The following is a 27,907-nucleotide window of genomic DNA, read 5'->3' on the forward strand; positions in this document are numbered from 1 at the left end:
GATTACGAGACGGTTGTAAGCATTGGGATAGGAATGCACGACTTTGTAGATATTCTTTAATACCGGCCTGAGCCTTTAGAGGTGTGGATGACAAGAAAGGATGATTACACCTCGTGAACCGGGTATCACTCATATCCTCTAAGATTTCTAGGAAAAAGGAGGGAAGTAGGGTTGCCCTCATCATTAGTTTAGTCATGGCTCTACTATCTATCCCTAGGTTGATGTCAAAAAAGAGTGGAGGGAGGTAGGCTTCCTCGGCTGTGGGTCTCTGCATTAGTAGGAACTTGATAAGCCTAGGATAATTATAGGTAGTTAAGAAGGCTGGATTTGGGCAAGAAGAAAAATCTGTGAGGAAGCAGTTGATAGATGGGAGGAGATCCACTAACCTAAAGACTAGGCATTCCTCGCAGCTCCGGGCATTAACATTATATATCTTAGGAAAGTCAAAATCCCCATGAATATTTCGATCATAGTCAATTCCATGCCTACGGGGGTAGGGCATGTAGATGGGGTCGTTGCGTTCTTCCGGGAGCGAGCTGCAGAAGGCGGTCCAGGTGTCAAAATTGGTATCCCGAATCCTCCTCCGCCACTTCAGCTGTGCCTCGTAGCCTTGGACAATTTTGGGAACCCTATTTACCTTGTCTTTCCAGTAGTCTTCAGGCTCGTGCCTCCATCTGGTTATTATGAGGCTTCTTTCCTCTGTCCACCTGTTTGCAAGATCATTAGCCAGATCCTTGATCTTGGCTAGAATACCTAGAGGCAAAGCATTGTCCAGAGAGCGTGGATAAGCAAATGAAAGTTCAAATGGCCTCGTCTTGAACTCCCATTGATGCCATATGACCAATTCCTGAGGCCAATTGATAGGATGGGGATCCCCCCGTAGTGGCACAGGCTCTTCAGGGAATTGTCTTGGCAGTGATCATACTCTGCGTTGGGCTTCCTCTGCTAGTTTCTTGTCTTCTTCTTCGGGCTGCCACAATGCGCTCGGGCATATGGGCATCTTTGGGCTCTTCATGCGGGAACCCTTATGTAAACTATGGCTTACAATAAAATGTTAGAAATTTGTACCTTCTAGCATGTCATGATGCTCTTCACCTTTAAGCTATACTATAGTATCCTGCAGAGCATCTTCATGTGTTTTCTTTACAGTTAAAAATCTTTCCAAGTTGTGCATCTCCTTGTGTATTCTTGCTGACTCTTTCCCAACCTATCACACATATACCAACCAGAGTGTTTGAGAAAGCACAATGAAATCATGTGTAGTCATATGTATATAGTGAAACTTGCAAGGTGCATGTCTCACCTTGAACATAAAACATTAACATACACTGTGTAGCTCACTACGAACTTATTCAAGTTCTGCATCCAATTTCTCCTCTTTTGATACACTGTCTAGATTATCTGTCTCCTTCTTAAGCAAAGAAGAATTCTATTGAGAAAAGAAAAGCTTGTAAATTCCAGCAAAGTGCCTGACCAAACATTGTACCAGTACATATTGGCATAAGAAAGCATAACCATGCACAAAGTTTAATTATAGCTTTAAAAACGGGAAAGCAGAGTGATAACAAGCTTGCAATTCAGTTGCACACCTTTTTAATACTGGAAGATTCAACTAGAGATGTGAAGCAATTAGTTCAATAATATTCCTCCCACTGATTCAGGTACTTTTCCAGCTTTTCTTGAAGAATATTGAACATTGCATCAAAGCCCTTTAAGATAGCACAAATAAGTATCAAGAAAGACATGCACAAGGAATAGAAAGAGGCTCAATAGTGTCTCTATGCACATATATATGCTTTCTCATTATCCAATCTACTAGACAACTTTCTCATTGCCTAAAAGAGCTTAGGTTTAAAATCTAGAAACGATCAGTTTTGGAATGGATCCAATAATCAGCACCTTGGAATCATATGAGCTAAGAAAACCAGTGTCGCTAAAACCCAGCCAAGTAAGGTGAGAGCAAAGACTCAAGGAAAATGGCCCTTCCAACACTTTTCTTCATTGTTCTGCCACATTGAATATCGTGAATTGCATCACGTGAAATGAATACACAATCAAAGAAAAAGAATCATGCAATTTCATCACAAACCAAGACAACAATTATTTGCAGTATTACGACTATGCTTGACATAAGGTGCATCTACCTGCTAGTCACAAGACAAGGGAGATCTTGCATGTAGAATAATAGGGAGAAGCTCCTTCTCACCTGCCATGGTGACCACTGGTCCTACCAAAGATAGCAAGGAAGTCTACAACATACAAATGACAATAGTGAATAACAATCAAGCCAAGTCACAAGTAGCTTTATTCAAGATCATATTCATACTTCAGACTTTGAAAATGAGGCAGCACCTACAAACCACCTTCAAAAAATAGTCGGAGGTGGTTGAGACTAGTTGAGACAGCTACCCATCCACATCCAAGAGCTAATGCCTTGCCTCCTCCTCTGTTGCAAGCCGCATTGATCACTGAATCATTACCAAGAAAACTTATCATTCCATCATTCATTTATGAGAAGCACAGTAGAAATACTGCACAAAAAGTTAATTGAAATGGAATGGGTGGACCTCACTATTGTTTGCCCAGCTACTTAAAGGCAGATAAAGGATGGTACTTGGATTCTTTTTCCCATTCCTATGAGATGCAAAAATGCAGCCACTATCATTCATAGCAGCCATTTTGAAGCCAAAATAGTCTATCATTGAGGACATAGGAACCCCTTTCCATGCATCATGAAACTCCACCTACAAATCCCCAAGAAAAATCAATGGTGCAATAGAGCCTGGTTTGACTATTGTAATCAATGATCATCATGCATCTGATTATGAGAACATTGCAAGGGAGAAAACACCTCTATGTGTGATAGCTCTTCATTCTAACAGCTGGTGATGCTGCCTATGAGATTGAAAAAAATAAAATGGGGCTTGCCTGAACTAGGCATAGTAGAGCAAGGTTGAAAAGGAGTTTGTAATGCATGCACTAGGTGTCCACCTATAGTGACTCCAAATGAGAAGCTTATGTTTTTATTCTAGAGCAGAGCCTCAACTTTAATAGAATGACTGTTGGAGCCTGTCATGACCTTTGTTCATTTCCTTCTTTCTTAAATCAGGATGTGAAGGAGAATTGGGTCTTCTATCAGGTGAAGATCCACCTTCTTCCTCACTATGAAGCTACTCTCCATCCTCCCCATCATCACTGAAGTGTAGCATCACTTCTCTATCAATAACTAAAGGAAAACTAGCATCACTACCAGGTAGGGTCATGTGAGATGGAACAACAAGTTCCCAAATACCAAATTTTCCATTCAAGTCACCAATGGCTAAAGCATTTCCTTTCGGTCTCCACACTAAGCTGCAGATTTGAGATTCAAACTTCTGGTAGTATATGTCTTGCATGTTATCCACATCCCATATGATGACTTGATTGTCACCTCATGCAGTTGCAAGGTATTTGCCATTTGGTGACCAGGCTAATCAGCCAATTGAAGCTGAATGCCCACCTTTGAGGCTAAAGACCTTTTCACCTGTATCCCAATCATACATAATCACATCCATGCCATTTTTTGTGCCAAGAACTACCAAGACATCTCCCTTTCAATGCCAAGAAATTTCATTCCTCCTAGGGTGCAGCATGGTACAATGTGTGGATTTTCTTGATAGATGATAGGCACCAGCACATGATAGAGCCATCACTACTAGTAGAGCTAATGCCAAAAACTCATTGTTGGGGTCAAGTGTAAGGCTAATGATAGGTGCATTGTGGCCTTTAAGGACTCTCATAATAGAGCTGTCAATGGTACTGATAATCTTGATGCCATCATCCTCTTCTCTTGCTACAAGCAAAGAGCTTATGGAATTGAAGAAAATGGGATGGATGGGAAAAGTAAAGTGAGTAAGTGCTTTGGAACTCTCCATATGAGAAAAACAAAGAGGAAGGCTATGAGAAACACTCACTGTGCAACTCGATCTCTGCAATGGACAAGGGCTATCCTGAGTTAAACAAATTGATTCGCATAATAAAAATTAATGTGATCCTATATCTAAGGCTCTGAGCCATGAACTCATGCCATGGTAAAATTCATGCAATCATGTATTAGTTTGAAGGTGTGAAGAGACACAAGGATAAAATTGTGACTGCTAGAGAAGATCTCATGCCATGTAGTGTCTCTGAATAAATCTATATGTTGTAAATAGAAATCTTCACAGAGAAGCATTTAGTTCCACAAAACAAGAACTTGAATGAAATGTTGCAATGTTTGATTGCATTTAGAGAGTAAAGAGTGAGACTACGAGTGTTGGGAAACATCTGGTGCAACATTGTGTCCACAAAAGAACTTTGCATAGATTTCCAGAAAATAAACATTTTGTGCACATGATAGAGCCATCACTACTAGCAGAGCTAATGCCAAAAACTCATTGTTGGGGTCAAGTGCAAGGCTAATGATAGGTGCATTGCGGCCTTTAAGGACTCTCACAATAGAGCTGTCACTGGTACTGATAATCTTGATGCCATCATCCTCTTCTCCTACTACAAGCAAAGAGCCTATGGAACTGAAGGAAATGGCATGGATGGGCAAAGTAAAGTGAGTAAGTTCTTTGGAACTCTCCATATGAGAAAAACAAAGAGGAAGGCTATGAGAAACATTCACTCTGCAGCTCCATTTTTGCAATGGACAAGGGCTATCCTGAGTTAAACAAATTGGTTAACATAATAAAAATTAATGTGATCCTGTGTCTAAGGCTCTGAGCCATGAACTCATGCCATGGTAAAATTCATGCAATCCTATATTAGTTTGAAGGTGTGAAGAGACAAAAGCATAAAATTGTGACTGCTAGAGAAGATCTCATGCCATGTAGTGTCTCTGAATAAATCTATATGTTGTAAATAGAAATCTTGACAGAGAAGCATTTAGTTCCAAAAAACAAGACAAGACACTTTAGATGTTTTGCATCTTGTGCAGAAGTGTTTCTGGAAGACAAATATGCAGGAGAATGGCTGAGAATTGATCAATATCTCAGTACATTAACAAAGAGAGATGAATGGTCAGATGAGGAGTTTAAGAAGATCAAGAGGAAAGCCTATGGATTTTTCTTAAAAGATGGATACTTATGGAAACATGCTAAAAAGAAACAGGGTATGCCATTGCGAGTTTTGGGTGACAGAGCTTCACAAGTAAAAGTAATGCAAGAATTTCATGAAAGTTTGTGGGCTGGTCATTGAGGTGTTTGGGGTACTTTTATAATGATCAAAGAAAGATATTGGTGGCAGGGTATGTATAAGGATGTTGCTCACTTTGTGGAAACATGTACGACATGTCAAATGTATTCAATTGTGAGACATCAAGATGGATTGCAACCCACATATCCATTGTCTCTTCATTTTAAGTGGGTGGTGGATTTGGTCACAATGCCTACAGGTCTTTGACAAATGAGGTATCTTGTGCTTGCTCATGAAGACTTGACTAATCAAGTGGAAGGGAGAGCTCTACGTACTAAGATGGCAAATGCCATATGTACTTTTCTCTTAGAAGAGATCTTTTGTTGATAAGGCTGTGTGGGAAAAATTACAGCAGATAAGGGTGAGTTGGATGCAGATGAAGCTCATGATTTCTTTGCACGGTTGGGGATAAAGATTGCTTTAACTTCAACCTATAACCGTGAAGGAAATGGCAAAAGTGAAAGAGGTCATCCACCTATTGTGAAGGCATTGGCAAAAGCATGTGGAGAGAAGATAAAAGAGTGGCCATGATTGCTCCCTTATACTTTGTGGGTTGACAGAACAACTCATAGTACTGTTACAAGATATATGCCTGTAGAATTGATGTATGGTCAAAAACCTATCATGTCGATAGAAGAGATGACTGTCACATGGAGTCTGTTAGCTTGGGAGGAGGAGTTGAATTGAGAGGAGTTGTTGGCCTTACGCATTAGACAGTTGGAAAGAAAGTCAGAAAACATAGAGGTAGCAACTACAAAGTTAAGGGTAGCAAGGATATAGAACAAGAAATGGTTTGACAAAAGACATAGACTCAGACCAAGAACCATACAAGATGGGGATTGAGTATTGATTTATGATAGCAGGTTAGATAACCAGCATAGTGCCATGAGTAAAGTTTCCAAGAGATGGTTTGGACCCTATGTGGTAAGACAAGGGTTTGATAATGCTACTTATGCATTAAATGAGCTGGATGGGACAACCATAAAACTTTTGGTAGCAGGGAAAAGAATCAAGTTATTCAAAAGGCGGAAATCTACTGCTTATGAGTTGCCAAAATTGGAAGAAAATAGTGGCCATGATACAGGGGCTAGCTAGGAAGATATGGAAGATGAAGAAGTAAAGGATATGGTTGTAGAGGATGAGGAGCTGGACTCAGAATCCAGTGACAACTAGGATTTTAGCACATACCAAAGGATATGCAGGTTCAGAGGGGGTGGATGTCGTGATGTTATGAGGACATAGTGTGAAAATGTATGGAATGCATCATCATCCGACTTCTCTATTGATCTAGAGAGTCAATGTGATCTGAGCCATTAGTACTAGTGCGAGTTGCATGGATTATCTGAAAATACTAGATTTTTGGATAATTTAAGTCTATTTTTGATATTATTTATTGTAAAAATCTGAAAAAGTTAGAAAAAGTTTCTAGATTAGGATGGCATGCAAAAAGCTAGTTGCTTTTTCAGCCAGTTAGAGAATTTTCACAAGAAGGACAGATTGACGAAATCGCGCGTGTCACGATCGCTGTAAACAGGCTGAAAATTGCAGATTGAACTGAAAGAAAGAGTGATCTGGGAGATCCATGATCAAGTGTCCTCGGGTTTTACCCCCCTTTCAGAGCCAACGGAGCCATCAGATTTGGGTTCTGTGCAGTAGAGAAAGAGCTGATTTTTCTGATCCACGTTTTAGGTCTACGAAGGAGCTCCAAGAGAACTAATGCTTGGAGATTGGTTCTGAGTAGAGCAAAGATTCCAGGTTCTTTCAATACATATTGTTTCAATTCATTGTGATTTTTTTTTTTCGTGTTTACCACTTGGGTATTCTCTATATTCTCTTCCATCTCCTATCTCTACTTACTTCTACTTCTGATCCCCGGTGGATTCGACCTTTTGACAAAAACCCCTCCGACACCGTTCTAACTTATCCCATTCCCAAATAATGCATACAATTTGCACAGGAGTGAGCCCGACACTCTTTTACAAGGATTCGGGAGTGCCTTCACATTTAATAGCGCACTTTTACTCTTTTCTTTTCTCGAGGCAACACTGAGGCCTTCTAGAGAGGTCCTCATTCAGATTTTCAAGGTTTGACCTCCATCAGGGGTTCCTTTTCCTTCCTTTTTCATGTGCCCTTTCGATTATCTCCTTCTTCCATTTTTTCTGCTCCTCTGCTCCATTTTTTGATCCTATGTGCTGTGATAAACATTACCCCCCTCCTAGCTCAGTGCTAGTCCCATGGCAATGGGGTGGGGAGCAGTAGGGTAGTTTGTGTTGTTGCTAAGTGGAACTGGTGGGTAGATGACCACAATCAAAAGGTGCTGTTGTGAATGAGAGGTGATGAAGTTTGATTAATAATGACTAGAGAGATTTTGGCGTGCTTTGATCTTCATGAAGATGCTCAACATTTGTCACACAGTTGTAGCTCCCCTTCTACGACAGCTATCAAAATCGGGGCTCTGTAATCATTTGGAGAATATGAGGTTCCAAGATCTATGCCAATGGTGGGTCCATCACTGAGTTTTTCGTCTGCTTGATTTGGTTGAGTCATGGTAGCCATCAGCAGGCACATGGTCGGCCACATCAAGCATGTTGGTCCATTTAACTGTCGGAGTATGCAAAAGCTCCTGAAGCTACTATCATGGTGTCTTGTCCGACTTATAGAAAAATTCCTATTCATTAGTAGATGTCGTGGATGATCTTCCTTAGCTCGGTCGCTAGCCATTGAGTCATGATCATAGCCTGTAAGAGAAAGTTGTGCACTCCCTAAGGGGTGTGTCTGTCTCACGGTATGGTGTAAGTGCATGTGTAGTGGAACTGGGAGATGGGTCTAACCTTGGGTAGGCCCTTGGTAATGTCACACACTTAAGGACCCAGTTTGTGTGTTGTTGGAGGTGCAGTGCAGAACTTAGGGTGACAGGTCTGGAAGTCCTGCCCTTGATGTGCCCTAAGCGTGAAGTGGGGGGAGAGGGTAGGGGTGAACCCTAGGTGTAGTGAGCAAAGTGAGCCCTCGTGCTTTTTTTTTTGGGAGAATTGCATACAAAGAAGGCATTCTGGCTAGTGCCTATCACCTTCAACTGGAGTACGGGGTGGTCGCAAGCATTGGGATAGGAATGCACGACTTTGTAGATATTCTTTAATAGCAGCCCGGGCCTTCAGAGGTGTGGATGACAAGAAGGGATGATTGCACATCATGAAGCGGATAACATTCATATTCTCTAAGATTTCTAGGCAAAAGAAGGGAAGCAAGGTTGCCCTCATCATTAATCTAGTCATGGCCCTACTATCTATCCTTAGATTGATGTCAAAAAAGAGGGGAGGGAGGTGGGCTTCCTCGACTATATGTCTCTGCATCAATAGGAATTTGATAAGCCTAAGATTTAACACACCATGTGCATGATGGGTAAGTTTGATTGGAAAACTCTGCATAGTACCGCACTAAGAGAGATGGAAGGGACGCATGCATCTAGACTGTATCCTGAAGGCCTAGATGAAAAGTCTTGCATTTCCAAATGTGTCAACTGAACTTGGTTAGAGGGAGATGAGTAAAGAATTGGAAGAATAAAAGAACCCTGGTTGGGTTGCAAATAAGGCATGTCAGTTGCCTTGGTTGACTCGTTCATTACATGTGGTTAGGAAGGCTGGATCCGGACAAGAAGAAAAATCCACAAGGAAGCGGTTGATAGATGGGAGGAGATCCTCTATTCTAAAAACTAGGCATTCCTTGGGATTCCGAGCATTTGCGTTATATATTATAGGAAAGTCAAAATCCCCATGAATGGTTCTGTCATAATCAATTCCATGCCTACGGGGGTAGGGCATGTAGATGGGGTCGTTGTGTTCTTTAGGAAGTGAGCTACAGAAGGTAGCTCAGCTGTCAAAATTGGCATCCCAAATCCTCCTCCGCCACTTCAGCTGTGCCTCGTAGCCTTGGACAGTTTTGGGAACCCTGTTTACCTTGTCCTTCCAGTAATCTGCAAGCTCTTGCCTCCACCTGGTTATTATGGGACTCCTTTCCTCTATCCACCTGTTTGCAAAATCATTGCCCAGGTCCTTGATCTTGACTTGAATGCCTAGAGGGAACACACGGTTGAGAGAGTGTGGATAAGCAAATGAAAGCTCAAATGGTCTCGTCTAGAACTCCCAGTCATGCCATATGACCAATTCCTTAGGCCGATCGATAGGGTTGGGATCTCCTCGTAATGGCACCTGCTCTTCAGGGAATTGTTTGGGCAATGACCGTGCTCTGCGTTGGGCTTCCTCTGCCAGTTCCTGCCTTCTTCTTCTAGCTGCCACAATGCGCTCGGACATGTGGGTATCTTCGGGCTCTTCAGGCAAGAGGTCTAGTAGAGGCAAACTGGGCATTCTTTGTTGTTCTTCTTCAGCATCTTGCTCCAAGTTCGGACCCTCTTCGACATTTTGCTCGGCCACTGCTGGGGCCACTTGTGGTGGTGGTGTTGATTGCTCCTGTTCTTTGAACCCAAGTTCCTTAAGCTCAACAGTGGAGAGGTGAGCATGGCGCAGGTAGTGAAATTGCTGCTCTTTCGTGATTCATGTGCCTATTGGAAGCTCCCGTTCTTGAAGGCCATACCTTAGCGCTCGGGTAGTCAGTTCTAGCTTCCTTCATACCTTCTCCATTGAATCATTGCCCTCTGTTTGGGTGACATGTAGTACTGTGCTGAGAAAGGCTTGCCTTTGTGCGTTGGTGCATACATCGGCAACTTCTACCCTGGATTTGGCAAGCACTCTCTTGCACTCAACCACCACCAAGCGTTTTGTTAATTGCCTAACCCTTTCAAAATTGTTCTTTTCCCACTCATTGGCTCTCTCTTCCATCTTCTTTCTTTCCTCTTCCAAGTCACTTGCCAAGGTGGTTACCACCTGTTGCTGTTCATTTGTTAAGACCCAGAGTTGGTTCCACTCCCTGGATTTCCGAGCCATCTGTTCTTCAATGATTTCTTTTGCTTGATTTGCAATGCTGAATCTCTGTTCTACCTCAGCAATTAGTTCTAACTTTTCTTGCGCTAGTTGCTCGTGGCTTTGGATCTCTACAAGGTGCAATCTTCTTTGTGTGAAGGCCATGGCCATGAGGGCCTCTGTGTCTCCCTTGGCAATCTCCAATGCACCTTGCAGTCATTGTGCCTCATGTTGCAACCTTTGTGCTTCTGTTGTGAGGATTGTCGGCCTTTCCTGTGCTAGGAACTCTATCTCTCTCTCCAGTCTGTCTTGTTCCTCGAGTTCATACCATAGCTGAAAAGCTATGGGGGTTTGATAAGATTTGGGTTTTTGAGATGATTTAGTTGAAGAAGAAAACCTCAAGCTTTTTCTTTTACTTAGCATACATGAATGGAATGAAAGACTTTGTCTTGATTACATCAAATGCATATATGGATAATAAGCTAATACATTTAGGGATTATCTCAGATTTAATCCAAATGCATACTCCAAATGCAAGCTCAAAGAGTTTCTATTTCATGAACATTAATGGACAACAACTCCAAGATACAAGTATTTTGATGGTAGACTCTAGTACATCCAAGACATAGATAAAAAACTCATGACATGCATTGACAAAGCATAAAATTTACTTCAACCCTGCTTTAAAACAGTAATTCTAGCCCATAATCAAGCTCCAAAAGTGCACATAATCCCAAGAATAAGCTTCTCTAATCATTCACATATGAAGCCTTGATGTTAAGAGGTCAATTCCTTCTCTTACAACCGCATAGATCACTTGTTTTCTCATCAAAATGGACAAGAACAGTGGGATGCCCTGTTTATGACTAGTTTTTTCAATCCAAAATAGCCCATACACCTTCAAAATGCTCCCCTTTGCTTGCCCCCAAAGTCACTCAAGTACTTGGGTAGAAGACGGGCTTCATTGGACCATGAATATGGTAAAAGAATGAAAGAAGATGTACATAAGAGCAGGGTGAATACTTTGCCTCAGGTTTTTCCCTTTTATGGAATGTCATACCATTCATTTTCGTCATACCAAATGGACGGGCAAGAAGAACTCTCACCTTCTTTGTTTGTATCTCCTTCTTTAGCTTCAGTTTGCCCTGAGTTTGCATGCTTTGGAGCATGCACCATAGCCCACAGTTCATCCTCCATCAGCCACATGTATGCATGCCTGATTTTTGTGTCAAAAAATGTGGGTTGCATTCCCTTCAGCTCCCACACTTCAGTTTGACCATTTAGGTCACTTATAAGTCATATAAGTCCATTATTCCAGGTCCCATACAAACCTAGTGGACTTTTGGCACTTCTCTTGATTTCCAGGAAAATTTTCCTCTTGAACCAATGTGACTTAGCCTGTAGACTGTCAATTACCTCCACTTGATCAAGTTGTGGGTTCCCATAGACTTAATTTTTGTCAATATATATTGTATAACTGAAAATTGTATGATAGCTACAAAAGAACTTATGAAATTAAGTGATATCTAAGTCGGATGTTGGGTAACAATGACTAAATTATGTATGAAAGTTCCTCATGTGAATCCTAATGAAGTTCTTCTGCAAACATAAGAACTCTATGATTTATATCATAAACAGAAAACTCTTTGACAGCATGACTACGTCCTGCCCTTGCAAGTCAGCGGTCGGCAGTATGCTCCCCTTTTCCCTCCACCCAATGCTTTAATTCTTGCCATAAGGGAGGGTGTTGCCAAAGCAAATCTCTTAGGCTCACGGTTACTGGAGTGGTTACTAAAGTGGTGAGGAGGTTGCTAGGCGATTGCTTCCTCCTTGGTTTGCACTCTTTGGCCATATGTCATGATTAGCTTGCTGATATGCTTCCTCCTGGTCTTGCCTTCTATGGCATCTCACGTGGTGTGGGTACGTTCCCCGATTGAGGTCGCGATGGTGAAACGAGTATACTCACACTAGAGAGGTCTTCCATTTGGTCTTCTAGTATGGGATCCACATCTTTAAGGTGTTCCCGGGCATCCTTGACCCACTCCTTGACTTTGGCTGTAGCCTCGAGTTGCTATCTGGGGTGGGGTATTCCCCTACCTTGGCACTTCCCAGTTATGTTGTCTTAGGGACTGAAGTGTTTGCCTTTGCATCAGTAACCCTCTTTCTTGTCACTAGAGTTGTGGCTTCCTCAGTCTTAAGGGTAATCTTTGCGTCTATTATCTTTCTCCTTCTCCTCCGCCTTTTCTTTTCCAACGAGGCTACATCCAGGTTACTTAGCCCAAGCAATGAGAAGCATGTTTGTTTTGTCTGTGCTTGCGTCATGACATGCAGTGGGATGGGCGTATCCTCACTGCCAAAGGTCTCCACACCGAGTAGCCCCAAGGGTACGGAGGGCACGTTGGCAAAACTAGTTGATGGCTTCCGTCTAGGACAGTCAGGAAATAGGTGTGTGATTCCACACTCGGTGCATCGGAGGTCAACTTTATCCTTGTTTTCCTGTTCCCTTTTCGGGCAGCATGATGAAATATGGCCTGGATGACCGCATGTCCATCATGAGATTGGATCTTGACTTGGTCCTCCAAAGCCTCTGCCTCTTCTTCTACCTAGCGCCATTACCGGTATTGGTGAATAGTCTATCAGGACTGGATTTCCTTCCTCATCATAGGAGATGTATGGGTTCACATAGGTTTCCTCTTCACTAGATTCTTCCACATAGTGAACAAGAGAGTCAATCGATGGTTGGGTTACATAGGGCCCTAGTGGTATGGGTATGCTTGTTGGGTTCATCTCTAGCCTAGGAATGGCCAGTCTTTTGTCATTTGGTGTTGGAAGTGCCAGTTGGGCTCCCCTGCCAAAGAGGTTAGGTGGCTTGTTGCCTAAGTATGGAGGGTTGTATTGCTACGCATATGGAAATCTCCTTGGCAATCTACAATGCAATGGGTCATGAGTGAACCTACCATAGTTTGAGCACAGCCTAGATCTAGGATCTTGGCACTCGGCTGGGAGGTGGTTTCCACCACAGTGTATACACTGCACATGCGACCGCACAAGCTTCCTCATCTGTTCTTGCAATCATGCAAGCTCCATTCTTACCTCAACCAGCTCCTGGCCTTGGTCAACACCTTTTCCCTCATCCCATATGCTAGAGTTCTCTCTCTCTCCTAAAGCTGTTTTCCACTCTGGAGCTCTCTGACTTGTACTGTCCCTATTGGTGTTCCTCATGCTTCACTCCCTAAGCTGATCTTCCACCCTTATTTCCTCTTCAAAGACTCTAGCTAACACGTCTTGGTGTAGAGTGGAGTTACTAGCCAAAGCCTTGTAGAGATCCTCGCTTCAAATTCCATTTATAAACACAATAGACACAGCCTTCTCATTAGGTTGCTCATTGGCAGGGATCCTCTTGAAGAGGCCATGCACATGAGTGATGTAGTCTCTTACATCTTCCTTTTCCCTCTGGCAGACATTCATCAACCGGAGGATGAGATTGTCAGAGTACCCTACCTTAAAGAATCTCTTAATAAATTAGTCTTTAAGACGGGCAAAGTTCGTGCGCTCAGCTGCATCTAGACTAGTGTACCAAATTCTCCCCTTGACACCTAAACACATCCTGAAAGCTTGAGAGCGTTGTGCAAGGTTCCTGAGACCGTTTGCTTTGCAAACTTGTTCAAATTGCTCCACAAAGCTATATGGGTCATTGCTAGGTTCATACTTGTCTAGCTGCTTTGCTACAATAGGGATACTAGATTGCCCCTTTGCCCCTTGCGTACCCCCAATCTCGAGAGTAATGTTGTAGCTAAGGCTATTGTGCTTTGCTCAGTAGATGTATTGTCTATGAGTCGCATGGCTACAAGTTCACTCAATGATAAGTCAGCCTCTGCTGCTCGCTCTCTCTTTGCATTTGGTCCTGCTTTGGTTGCACCAGCCAGGGCTAGCACATGGGCCTCGTACATGTCTACATCTTGTTGGCGTTTCCTAGCCTTTTGCTCCTAGTTTGGCTGCACCAGGGCTGGGCCTCATACATGTCTACATCTTGTTGGCGTTTCCTAGCCTTTTGCTTGTGGTTATAGGCAATTATACTCTCTCTAGAACCTTTCTAATCGCCTTTCTCTCCTCTTCTAGATTTGCTACCACTTCTTCTATTGGCTTGCCCTGAACTACTGTCCTAGTCACTCAAGTCATACTCATTGACTAACTCCTGCACTAGGACTAGGAATTCCCCCAAGTCCAGTCGGTCCTTTCCTTGTCTGCCTCGTGATCCTGACATTGCTCCCACTTCTAGCTCCACAAGGTCATTGATCAATTTGAGTAGCTCTGGTATCGCGCCTATTTATTAAGGCGTTGGATAATTATTTATTATTTTGTATGTGCATGGGCGCACGATTATGATATTTGTATTTGGACATTGTATTGGGTATGCCTGGCTCTTTGGGCGCCCGCCCATTAGATTTATTTCTATTTGGCACTAAAGCAAACTCAAAAGCCAAAAGCGTGCTATTTTGTAATTTGGGCTATTATTTGAGCTTGAAGATGATTAATACATAAAATATATGCTTTATGGAGTGCTCACACAAGGCATGGGGGGAGATTGCACCCAATTGGTCTCTTATTCATGTCGTGCATGCTTTCTACCTTGAGTTTTGTGCAAAAAGTAGAGTTATTTTGTTCTTGGAGGCCTTCCAACGCTCACTACACAAGCATACAGCATCTGATCTGTGCACTAGTGGTATTAGAGCGAGTTGAGATCAAGAGCTTCCAATCGCTACCCATCTTGTGCGAAGGCGGAGCTCCCGGAACGATTGAGCTCTACAGTTAGTTTCATCGCAAACGGTCGATACGGGTGGATTCCTGGTGGTCAAGAACCTCTGTCTCTATAGCCTCTGATCGCGAAGGACCAGCCTCAAGAAGCGAAGGACCACGTCAATATCTTCCTATTCAAGTCATTTTTTCTCAAACAAAACAGAGATAAGCTTCATCTTTAATCTTCAAAGTTTAAGCTAAAGCTTAAAACTAAGCTTTTAAAAAGCCTAGTGATTCAAATTGTTTAATCGGCGTCAGCGGCATCATCCCGTGATTTTTGGCGGAAAAATCGCCCCCCCTAAAATTCGTCGTTAAGTTGCAGACTAGTAAAAGCTTGAGTCCCATAAGCTTTACAAAGGCTCAATCACTTAAATCCTGCAAGTTTTATCACTCTGCAAGTCAGGAAGGTCAATCAAGTTTTCAGAAGTCAAAACTGACTTATTCCAAAAACTCCCATAAGGACTGTTCCTGTGCAGAAGCACAAAACTGCAAAGTTGTTCCCTAGAAGACTCTGTTCGTATACGCAGACTTGCTGAACCAGTTTCAGCACATGTAGAAGGTCATACACAAATTTTACAAAGACTTCAAATCCCACAACCCCAAAAGTCAAATACCATGAAAGCCAAACAAAAATCTATAAGCCTTGTATACCCGACTTTGAGCTACGCTCATCCCGCTAATTGGATTTTGAGAGTGTGAGGTCTTTTGGATTTTTACAGGATGACGAAACAAAATATGGACGATTTAATGGCTAAAGGCAATCTTCCTAAACCTATGATGGAACAAAAATTGGATTTAATTATGATGCAGCTTGATGAAGAACAAAGAGCCCGACAAGCTTTGCAAGTTCATTTGGCCAATTTGCAATAATCGACTACTGACAAAGATGGACCACAACCCAAAGATCTTATCCGATGAACCATCGATGTGACTCTCGAAGCTCAATCCATCTGCAAGGAAACAAAGATAAGTAAAAGAAATTTCAAATTCCGTACTTTCAATGGAACTCGAGATGGAAAGACTGTTCTTGCATTCATCAGTCAGTTTGATGATTATTTTCATGAAGAGACATATGCTGAAAAAGACAAAATTAAATGTGTCACTAATCATTTAGTGGATCGAGCATCTCTTTGGTGGACCGTGGTTTGTAAGAGCATAGATTGTCCCACTACCTGGGAGAGTTTCAAAAACAAGTTTATGCAGAATTACCTTCCTCCACAATTCCATGAAAAAGCCATAAAGCAATGTGATCTTCTTTAGCAAAGAGATCATGAGCCTATTTCCCAGTACACCGAACGTTTTTGGAATGCCCTACTGCAACTTAGAATGCTTGAAGACGTACTTGAAGCGACTCACAAGCGCAAGTTTATGTCTAGATTACTTGGGCATTTCTATGCTGAAGTCAATATGTTCAAGCCTGCAACCCTTGAAGATGCAATTTCTTTAGCTCATGACACTGAAGACAAGATTCGAGGAAGAGACAAATGTCCACAACAATTTCAAGCAAATGGTAACTATGGTTCTAAGCAAATCAATTCAAATTTTAGATGATTCAATCAAAGTCGATTTCCTTCATCATCTTTTTGTAAGTCTTGGACAAAACCACTTGCTTTGCCATCAAATATCAATCAAAACCCTAAGCCATCCTCACAGCCAAATCCTAATATTCCTAGACTTCCTGCCATTGCCAACAATGTATCTAAAGCCAAACCTATAGTGTGTTACAAATACCATCAACCTGGACATCTAGTAGCCAATTGCCAATCGAAGAAGCCTCCTGTCCATATCAATTATCTTGGAGCAATGAAAGATGAAGAACATGAGGAAATGCCTGACTTTACGGAAGATGACGATGACATTGCTACTCCTTCAGATACTTTACCAGGTATGCCAACTCCACATTCTTTGTTGACAATGAAATGTTTAGTGCATGGAAAAGAAAAGATTATTTTGCATGATGATGGTAGTACACATGATTTTATTTCTGCAAAGTTAGTGAAAGAATTGAAATTACAAACTGTTCCTACGCATTATCGCATTAAAGCATCATTCTTAGGCACAAGGTATAATGGAACACAAGAGGTGCATGACTTAGAAATTAAAATTGGAGAATACACTAAACGAAGGAATTTCCTAGTTGTACCTTTACAGTTCAGTGATATTATCCTAGGTATGCCTTGGCGTCATCAGCATAATCCTGACATAGATTATTCTACGCATTCAATTAAAATTCATTTTCAAGGAAAACACATTACATTGTATGGTATGCATGCATCTAATAATTTTCCACTTGCTTACTCATACTCAAGCTAAACGTGCATTACGTAAAAGTAGTAAATCTTATCTAATTTGGGTGAATGAACTTCAAGCTAAAGAAAAACATATGCACCCTAGGCATAAAGAATTCCTTGCACAATTTAAAGATTGTTTTGTTGAAGATTTACCACCTGGACTACCTCCTACACGTCCTGAAGACCACAAAATAGACACAACCACCATGTAAAGCACCATATAGGCATAACCAAACTGAATAGAAAGAAATTCAAAATCAAGTTGAGGATATTATTAAATAGAGGATTAATTAGACCTAGTAGTTCTCCATTTGGCGCACTTGTTTTGTTGGTAAAAAAGAAGAATAATACTTATCGCATGTGCATAGATTATCGTGCCCTAAATAAGGTTACTGTAAATAATAGATATCCAATTCCTAGGGTAGATGATCTTATGGATAAACTACAAGGTTCTGCCATATTTAGTAAGATAGATCTTAAATCTGGCTATCATCAAGTGAGATTGGATAAATCTGATATATTCAAAACTGCATTTAGAACACAATTTGGACATTATGAATTTCTAGTGATGCCTTTTGGATTGACTAATGCACCTGCTACATTTAGCCGAATGATGAATCACATATTTTTGAAATATCAGCATTGTGTTATAGTATTCTTTGATGATATCTTGGTATTCAGTAAAAATGAGAAAGAGCATTATGAACATCTGTCTTTGGTTTTCAAGTTGTTGAAAGATAATCAGTTGTATGCTAATCCAGAAAAGAGTGAGTTCTTTCAAAGAGAAATTGAATATCTAGGTCATATTGTATCATCAGAAGGTATTAAGGTTGTCCCTAAGAAGATAGAAGCAATATTAAACTGGCCTATACCCAAAAATGTGCATTTTCTAAGTCTTGCTAGTTTTTATAGGAAGTTTGTGCAAAATTTTTCATTACTTGCTTTGCTTTTGACTAAATTTTTAAAGAAAGGTATTGTTTATCATTGGTCTGATAATCAACAAAAATCTTTTGATTTATTGAAACATGCATTAACCCATGCTCCTGTATTACAACTACCTGATTTCAACAGACCATTCTTTTTAGTAGTTACTGATGCTAGCGGATCTGGAATAGGAGCCGTACTTATGCAAGATAATCATCCCATAGCCTATTCTAGCTGTAAACTAAAACCATCCGAACTTAAATATTCTACTTATGATAAAGAATTATTAGTTGTTGTACAAGATTTAAGGCAATGGAAACATTACTTAATGGGTTCTGAGTTTATGATTAAGACTGACCAACAAAGTATTAGACATCTTCTTAGTCAACCCCAAATATTTGACCGACATATCAAATGGGCAGCTTTCATTCAGAGTTTTCATCCCCTTATATAGTATCAACCAGGTAAAGAAAATGTAGTAGCTGATGCTTTAAGTAGAAGATTGACCATTCATAATATCTGTGTCATATCATTTGATTCTCTAACCCCTATGAAAGATACTTATCATCAGGACATTGCTTTTCAATCTGATTGGAATAAATTAGTTGGAAATAACTGGATTCCTATTGATTCAGTGTCTTACAATGATGGATTCATGTTTTATGAAAAGATATTATGTATTACAGTTCCATTTAGATCTTTTGTTTTGAATGAAATTCATTGTCCTCCATATCAAGGTCATAGAGTTATCATATCTGCTTTGCGTACATTGACTGAAAATTTTTATTGGCCACATATGGACACTGATGTATCTAACTTTGTTTCTAAATGTTTGGTTTGTCAAAGAGTTAAGAGACATCATGGTAAACAGTATGGTTTACTTATGCCTTTATCTATTCCATCACGACCATGGGAACAGATTTCTATGGATTTTATTACTGGTTTACCTAATACTAAAGCTAACCATGATATGATTTGGACTGTTGTAGATAGGTTTAGTAAATAAGGATATTTCATTCCATGCAAGAAAACTTTAACAGCATCTCAGGCAGCACAATTGTTTTTGAAAACTGTTTTCACTAATCATGGATTACCAAAAGTTATTATTTCTGATCGTGATTCTAGATTCTGTAATAATTTTTGGATTACTTTGTTTGCTAACCTAGGACACACAGCTACAAAGAAAGCACCATTTGAAGTGATTTATGGTTATAGATTGTCTACACCTGTTGCATCTTTATCAAATAGAATTCAGAATGCTGATGATATTGCTAACATGCATGCTACTATTTTTTATGAAGTTAAAGACATGATTGCCAAAGCCCAGCAATCATATACAAAATAAGCCAATAAGAAAAGACAGGCCATGAATTTCAAAGTTGATGACTATGTTTGGTTAAGAATAGAAAAACATAGATTACAATGTGTAGATAAACGCCCAGTTGTGAAATTAGCACCTAGATTCTATGGACCATTTAAAATCATTCACAAAATCAATGACAATGCATTTAAGTTAGAACTACCACCACATTGAAAAATTCACAACACCTTTCACATTAGTTTATTATGGCCCTTTAGAGGCCAATTACCTGTACACCCTGTTTATGAAAACCCACCTTTGTTAGATGAAGAGACTGAAATCCTTGAGCCTAAAGCTATCATAGATATTGACTTTATGAACACTAGAACTGGCCGTAGATATTCTAGATATTTGGTCAAGTTTAAAAACCATCCTGTTGAAGAGGCCCAATGGATGCATGCTAGAGACTTAGATGCTTTCCCCACTCTGTTAGCTCCACATTGAGCTAATAGCAATTGAGGATAATTGCTATCCCACCCCCGGGGTATGATGCCATGAGACATATTTCACGGTGGATTTTGTGTCACGGTGGATTCCGTGAGGTTTTACAGTGGATTCCATAAACTTTCTTGACCGCCAAGGCTCATACACAAAGTGGATTCTTTGTGCGAGAAGTCGATGGGAACGCCTATCCTTTTCGGGCGTTTTATTAATTTAGTGTGTACATGGGTGATTCCATAGCGGGTGATTCCAAAAAATACCTATTAAATTAATAAACGTTTATGAGTTTAGAGTGCAAACTCGTGATAAATTAAGGTTAGGATTGATTTATTTATGTAGCTGAAGACTGCTAGGTATTCACTTTTGTCGATTTAATTGTATTATTTTACTAACGATTGTGAATGCTTCGGTTGTGATGTGTAGAGATAGCAATAGTGGCAGAGGAAAGCATTGGAGGATAGCGTGTATTCGAGTTATCACTTATATTTTGATGGGCGCATACCTTAGGCATGGCACCTATATTTTGTCACGCCTATTTATTAAGGCATTGGATATTTATTTATTATTTTGTATGCGCATGGGCGCACGATTATGATATTTGTATTTGGACATTGTATTGGGTATGCCTGACTCTTTGGGCGCCCGCCCATTAGCTTTATTTCTATTTGGCACTAAAGCAAACTCAAAAGCCAAAAGCGTCTTATTTTGTAATTTGGGCTATTATTTGAGCTTGAAGATGATTAATACATAAAATATATGCTTTGTGGAGTGCTCACACAAGGCATGGGGGGAGATTGCACCCAATTGGTCTCTTATTCATGTTGTGCATGCTTTCTACCTTGAGTTTTGTGCAAAAAGTAGAGTTCTTTTGTTCTTGGGGACCTTCCGATGCTCACTACACAAGCATACAGCATCCGATCTATGCACAAATTGGTCACTGAAAGTCAAGTCAAATTCTAAATTTGTTCTACTTAGTGTCTAGCTATTCGGGGTGAATCCTCGGTTATCATGTCTAGCCTCTAGCTTCTAAGGGCTAAACTAGGTTTCCTTGGGGATCAGAGATATGAACAGGGTGGCCATGACTGTAGGGCAGGTTTGAAAACCCTCTATTTAAAGTTCTGGTGAAGTGGTCCAATTCTGGGAGTCGGACGAGTTGGTATTCTGGGAATCGGACAGGCTAGTCCGAGCTTCATGCTAGGAATAGTGGTCTGATTTGAATTTTGGACAGGGTGGTCAAATTTTACTTTGGTCCGATTTCCCTAGTCGGACATGGGAGGTTCAACTATTGTGATGGGTCGAGTGGTCCAAATCCAGGACTACAACATGTAGTCCGATTTTGGCACTGGGTCCGATTATAGCAGTCAAACGAGGGTGGTCTGATTTTTGAAGTGGTCCGATTTTCGGAGTCAGATGGTCCGACTCTAGAAATCGGGTGGTCCTATTCTGGGGGTCGGACAGGTTGGTTTGATGGCGTAGACGACGGTCCGCAGATTGCGCGCGAGGCTTCAAGGTCAATGCCTACTCTCTAGAATCATCTTGTGCCTTCCACATAGGTGCAAAACAATGCATGGAACTGCCAGGCCCACCTCGAATCAATGTGGTGCTCGAATCGATCAGTGCTTCAACGATCTCCCCGCAATTCTCTCTCTCTCTCTCTCTCTCTCTCTCTCCCTTGCTCTCCAGCTCACTCTCTTCCCACAAGGTAGAATGTCAAATGTGGTCTTTCCTAGTTCCTTGGGCCTCTTATTTCCCCATCCTAGTCTGCTGCAACCTCAGAAGTTAATCCCTCACAATCTTTTAGCCAAAAATCTGAATCTGTGCCCCTATTTTCCTGTTTTCCTATCCTAATCTTAGCCTAATGCAACAAAAATCAAAACTAGAGATGGGAATGGATGGTCCTACTCTAATACTCAACAACAAATTAAAATACTTACTTGCTCCAAGGATCAAAACCTCCTAAATCTCCTAACTATCTCAAGCACCGGTTCGGGCTGTAAACCCTACTTCTATGCTCGATTCGATGCATGCGGCACTCAAGGGTCGATTCCGTTGGTCCCGGCAATGGAACCAAAATAGAGGGGAGCTACGGAGCTCTACCCCGAGACCTACGGACTGCTTATTATTGATCAAGCGTTTCAAGCGGAGCGGCCATGGTTACCTCTCACATAGCCAACGGACAATGCCTACCTTACAAGTGTAGTGAGCTTACCTTGATGCTCGCTCGAGTTTCCTCCTCTCTCTTGCACTTGGGTAGCTCCACGATCCTTGTGGCAAGCTCAAGAAACCTCAAGCCCCCTCCGTCAAGCTCCATCCTCCATAGCAGCGTAAGAGAAGAGAAGAGAATATAAGAGAAGAGAAGATGAAGAGAGAAGATGGGGAGCTTCTTCTCCACAATCCCTCACTCGCACAAACTCACTCCCTCACTCCCTCACACTCCCTCAATCCCTCACTCAAGCACAAGAAAGAAGGAAATAAACAAGAGAAGAAGAATAAGAAGCTTTGGACACACACAAGAATGAGCTTCTCATTCACTTTTGAACTTTATATACATGCCCTACTTTTTGGGCGGTCATCCCCACTAGCCTAGGCCCTCTTTTCCTATTTCCCACCGTTCTAACTTATCACATTCCCAATTAATGTATACAATTTGCATAGGAGTGACCCCAACACTCTTGTACAAGGATTCGGGAGTACCTTCACATTTAATGGCGTGCTTTTACTCTTTTCTTCTCTCGAGGTGACACTGAGGCCTTCTGGAGAGGTCGTCATTCAGATTTTCACGGTCTAACCTCCATCCAGGGTGCCTTTTCCTTCCTTTGTCCTGTGCCCTTTTGGTTATCTCCTTCTTCCATTTTTTCCGCTCCTCTGCTCCATTTTCCAATCCTCTGTGCTGCGGTAAACACTTGCCATCTCAACACTACTTATCTTGTGTATGGCCCTATAGGGGTTACCTCTTTTTTGGTATCTTTAAAGTCTTGCTAGGGCTTTTGTGAGGGCTTGTGGGCTCTTGGCCTAAAAGAAAATTTTATTATTTTATGTTTCTTTGGGTGGTCTTGTGGAGCTCAATTTCAAGTTTTCTATCTCAACTCAATAGAAGTCATTTTGTTGGCTTATTTGCTTATTATTTAGTTTTATAATCAACTTTTGTGTTTAGTTCAATGATATAAATGTGAATGGTTTTTGGTGAGGTCAAAACTCTTACTTATGGAAGTAAGACAATTGGCCTATGGGCTCCTGGATAATTGTGATTAGCTATTGCAAGAAGTTCTGATGAAGCTTGCCATATTTCTTGTGATCTGTGTATTATCTTTTGGAGCTTTCTAATCCCTAAGGGTGTCTCCCCTATCTGAGATGCACCAATTGTATACCAGGATTTTTCTTATCATTCTAGTAAGGATATATATCATATGCTTGTGTCCTATACAATAACCCTTGAAGAATGATGAAAATGATACCCTTAAAGATAAGAAAGATTGATTGTGTTCCTTTGTCTTGCCTGGTCTGAGCCGTTTTAGACATTGAATCTCGTGATATCTCATCCCTTGCTACTCGTATTCAAGCGTAATGCCATTCTTGCATCTTGATTGGTTGGGTGGGTTATTAGGCAAAGTTAATGGTTGTAAGTGTGGTATTGGTACCCTTCTCCCATTATGCTACTATTTTATATGAATGAGTTATGTCTTAAAATATTGAAAGAGGGATAGAGATAAGTGACAACACAAGAGTAGCAAGAGTTCAATTACAAAATAGTATTGAGCACTCTATTTATGAAGATGAGGTACCTTTATAAAGGCATTACAACTAGTGGTTTTGGAAGGTGCTTTTAGCATCTCCAATCACACTTAAGTAGTTTTTCCTAGTTAAGTGGAGTAGGTGAAAAGTGAGTTCCTATCTACACTTGTTATAGAGAGATTCTCCCTTGATTCGTGCATGAAAAGTGTAGAATAGAACATAATTGTTCCTAATATCTATGGCCCATCTCCAATCCCCTCTATACATATCACATGTTTGGATTACCCCCCCCCCCCCCCATTTAACTCATGATGTAGACAACATTATGCATGACCATCTTTTGCAATAGCTCAGTTACCACATTACTTGCAAGGGGCATGTGTGTCTCAGAGATGTAAATGGTTTAGTAGACTTGCACTTTTAGATGAGACAATTTTAGCCAAGGCCTATATATATAAAGTTACAAGGTGCTTATAATTATGATTCGTGACAATTACAAAACAGAGTCCACACTTTATGTAGTCCTTCATATGTTGAAATATCAAAAGGAGACTTATTTCTCTCTTTTTATTAAAATTCATGGAAAGGGCTTTGTGGCAGGCCCTAACTTTAGCATACCATAGGAAAGTTCAAAAGTCTGTTATGGGGGTTGGTTTAGTGAGTCAACAAACTAAGCACCCCAACAAACTAACCACTTCTTTGTTGTTAGTAACTAACTCATGCATTTAATCATAGATTGTCTAGAGAAGGAAGGAAGGAAAACATGAGAGTTGAAGCTCTATTTGATTTATCTTTATTTTTCTAGTAATTGATCTTTTCCCTTTCTAGCCAATATAATGTGTGTTGTAGATCTTGTTGGATATGAATTTTATACATAGTTATTGGTGGAGAGAGGAAGCATCACTCATCACGTTTGGTATTCCAATAGATGAAATTATGATTTCTTATGAATCATCTGTTGTTCAACCTTCTAGCCTAGATTTCTTCTTATTCTTCTTCTTCAACCCAATATAGGAAGGTTCACCCAAAATCTTTTTCTATTCTACAAGATGTAGACATATTATCTTGGTTAGATCCCTTAAAAAATGTTGCAGATGATCATCAATGGTAGCAAGGAGAAATATTCAATAAAGGAAAAATGGTTTTGGAAGGAATTGTATCCACATGGTATATTCAACAACTTGAAGAGTTAAAACATAATTGGAATTCTTTCAAGATAGCTATAGTACCAAATTTTGCTCATGACAATGTAGCAAAAAGTGATATCCAAAAGATTTAATGAGTGTGAACAAAAGGAGCATGAAACAATTTCTCAATTTATTGTGCATTTGAAGAAAATTGTGATGAGATTTGATATAAAAATGATAGAGCACATGAAGTTATTGTTTTAATGGCCTAGACTAAGACACGATCTTCGTACAAGGTTAAGTTCAAGGTCTTGAGACTTTTGCGTATGATTATTAGATTGCTAAAGGAATTGAAGGAAACCTTCTCAATGATGAATAAGATATTTTCAACAAGAAGAAAAAAAGATAGAGCCAACCTTGATAGTCATTAATTTCCAAAATGCTCAAAGACGATTACTTACTAAAGATACCCAAGGATAGCCAAAGTGTTTCAATTGTAATGTGTGTGGTCACATATCCAAGAATCGTTGGAAGCCACAAAGACCATGAAATGTAATAAAGAAAGTAAATACAAGATGTTCAACTTGAAGATCTTTCATTATCAAACAACTCCTAGGTGAATGGATGCAAGAAGCAAACCATTCAAGCCTCAACATGAAGTTCTCAAAAGTGAATTGTAGGCACAATTAGTGTGAAAAGTAATGGTTTAAATTTAGAAGTATTATTGGATTCTTGAAGTTATTTTTCTTTTATCAACTCTAATTTAGCAAGCATAATCAAAGTTTATTGATAGCATATTCAAGAAATTCATGATAATGTAATGGTGCAACATGGACTGCAACATGATGTTTGACATGACTGTGGAAGAGCCATGCAAATAGGAGGGTGCCTAATATACCATGCTAGATTGGAGCCATGGAGGATTGAAGAAAGTCGAAAGGCTGAGAGGGACCAATGCTCACTTTTGGACTCACTGTTGCTCACAAAGAAAGCATTTGGAAATTGGATGCAGGTCATGATACTTATCTTGGACATAATCACTTGAGAGTGACTCAATATTGTTTAGAGTGGAAGAAATCGAGTGCCATTCTAGAGGCACCAGAACCTAGAATGGAATTAGAAGATGGGAAGATGACGTCTGCGCATGCCAGTGATGGAATTTCACCCCACCTCACGTTGATGAGGAAGAGAAAGCTACAATAATGCAAAAAGAGATAGTTGAAACATGACATGAGCATTTGACACAAGGCTAAGTCAACACTAACGTTTGACACGAAGCTAAGGCAATAGTAACGTCCCAACTAGCGCAAGGTCGATTAGAAGACTGTAGGGATATCACAATCACGGTGCATTGTTCTGGGTCTCCATGGAAGAAGTTGTGCTTTGGGACTACAGCATAATAAGGGCCATATAACATGTTGAAGCAAGTATAGAAAGGGGTGGAACTATTAGTTGTCAATTGTGTAATCATGCCTGCATGAAGAATGATCTATTATGGCGACAATCATGGGAGGAAAGTGAAGAGGGTTTTGAAGAGCTTTTGGAGTGCCAGCACAAGGATGATTACATGATTACATGATTACATGCCAATCATAATTATTTTCACCAATTGAATGACTATCACAAAGAATTTTTAATCATTTCCTACATAGGGGAAAAAAAACAAGAAATTCCCTATCAATTCTCTGCTAAAGGATACACATAGGTAGGGAAAGTAATTCATAGGGAAGATAAAACATTTCCTAGTTACAAAAACTAGGGAATCCCTAATTTCTCTAACTTATGTGAATTTTTAAGTAGAAAATTATATGCCAAATTTTCAACTAGGAAATTATATAGAGATTTCCTTGGGGGGATCACCTTATAGGATAGTTTAAAAACTTTTTTTTTACATTTTGTATCATTTTATATACCCCTTTTGTGAATTTTAGAGGCAATAGTTATATCTTTTCTATAAATTTAAAATTCAAAGAGTGTAATTTCATGGCTCTTTTTATATAAATCAAATTAAAGCATGATGTTGGAATACTTTAGCCATGGAATTTTATTTATATCTACGATAAAAAATTCCTCGCTCCAATAAAACTTGTGTGTGATAATGATTGGCTGAGAAGGAGCTTGAATATAAAGGAAAAAAATATGCCATAAATGCCAACATATCGATCTACATAAAATGCTCAAATAAACATCATAATGGTCACAATAAAATGTCTAAAATACCTAGAAATGTCAAGTATGAATTAAACTCACACAAGCTAATCAAATTGATAACATCCTCTCTTAGATCATGGGTGATTTGATATAATAGAATGATATAATGATAATGACTCATCATAGTCTATACAACAAAGACCACCAAAATAGGACCATGGATATCCAAGTAGTGGATGATGAAGCCACCACTAATGTGTTTCAAAGAGAATCTAAGTGTCAATGTTGAGCATCTAGTACAAGATTATTCCATAAAAAATGCTTCTAAACATATGTGACCATAGATTCCTTTCCTTTGGTCAAGATTGCCAAAGTGTCGCCTCATATGAGCTCAAACTAGGAGCTAATACTTCTGTGTCAAATAATAGCCTATCATGGACTTAGATGTCAATCTTAACTCTAAGATTTCAAAACTTTTCAAACTTCAGTTGGTGTGTTCAGGATGCTCCCTTCTAGAACTTGTGTACCTATATATCTTTATAGATGAGGCATACTTACCCCATCTCACCACCCGCTTACTCGTCCTCTCTTGTGTTGGAGAGTCATAAGGGATGATTGTATCACTGGTATTGGAAAGAAAGTGGAGACACCAAGTCCTTTTTGCGGTCTAAAGAAGATGATCATGTCTATTTCTTGGCCTTGGCCTTTTCTAGGATCTAAGTCGGAGTGTCTAAGAAAGATGATGATTGAGTAGAGGAGTTAGGATCTTGCTTCATCTTCATCTCTGCCTTCCTTGAAGCCTCTACCTCTTTGCAATCCTTGTGAAAAATGTCCCTTTTTATCATAATGATAATACTTGGATGGGCCTTCAACTTGTTCTGCATGATGCCACCTCCCTCTGATGCTATAGAGCCCTCACATATGGGATGCTCTAAATCTTCACAACATGTCAGC

At 40.2% G+C, this 27,907-nt stretch overlaps 1 pseudogene; it reads right to left on the reverse strand.

Moving 5' to 3' along the window:
• Positions 1–1,634: 1,634 nt before the first annotated feature.
• LOC148028493 (protein ENHANCER OF LHP1 1-like) overlaps positions 1,635–27,907 on the reverse strand; it is a 39,771-nt pseudogene continuing 13,498 nt past the window's right edge.

Source organism: Lygodium microphyllum, chromosome 11 (assembly GCF_053477565.2).
Source record: "Lygodium microphyllum isolate KBCC chromosome 11, Lygodium_microphyllum_v1.1.10, whole genome shotgun sequence".
In the NCBI taxonomy this organism is placed as follows: Eukaryota; Viridiplantae; Streptophyta; class Polypodiopsida; order Schizaeales; family Lygodiaceae; genus Lygodium; species Lygodium microphyllum.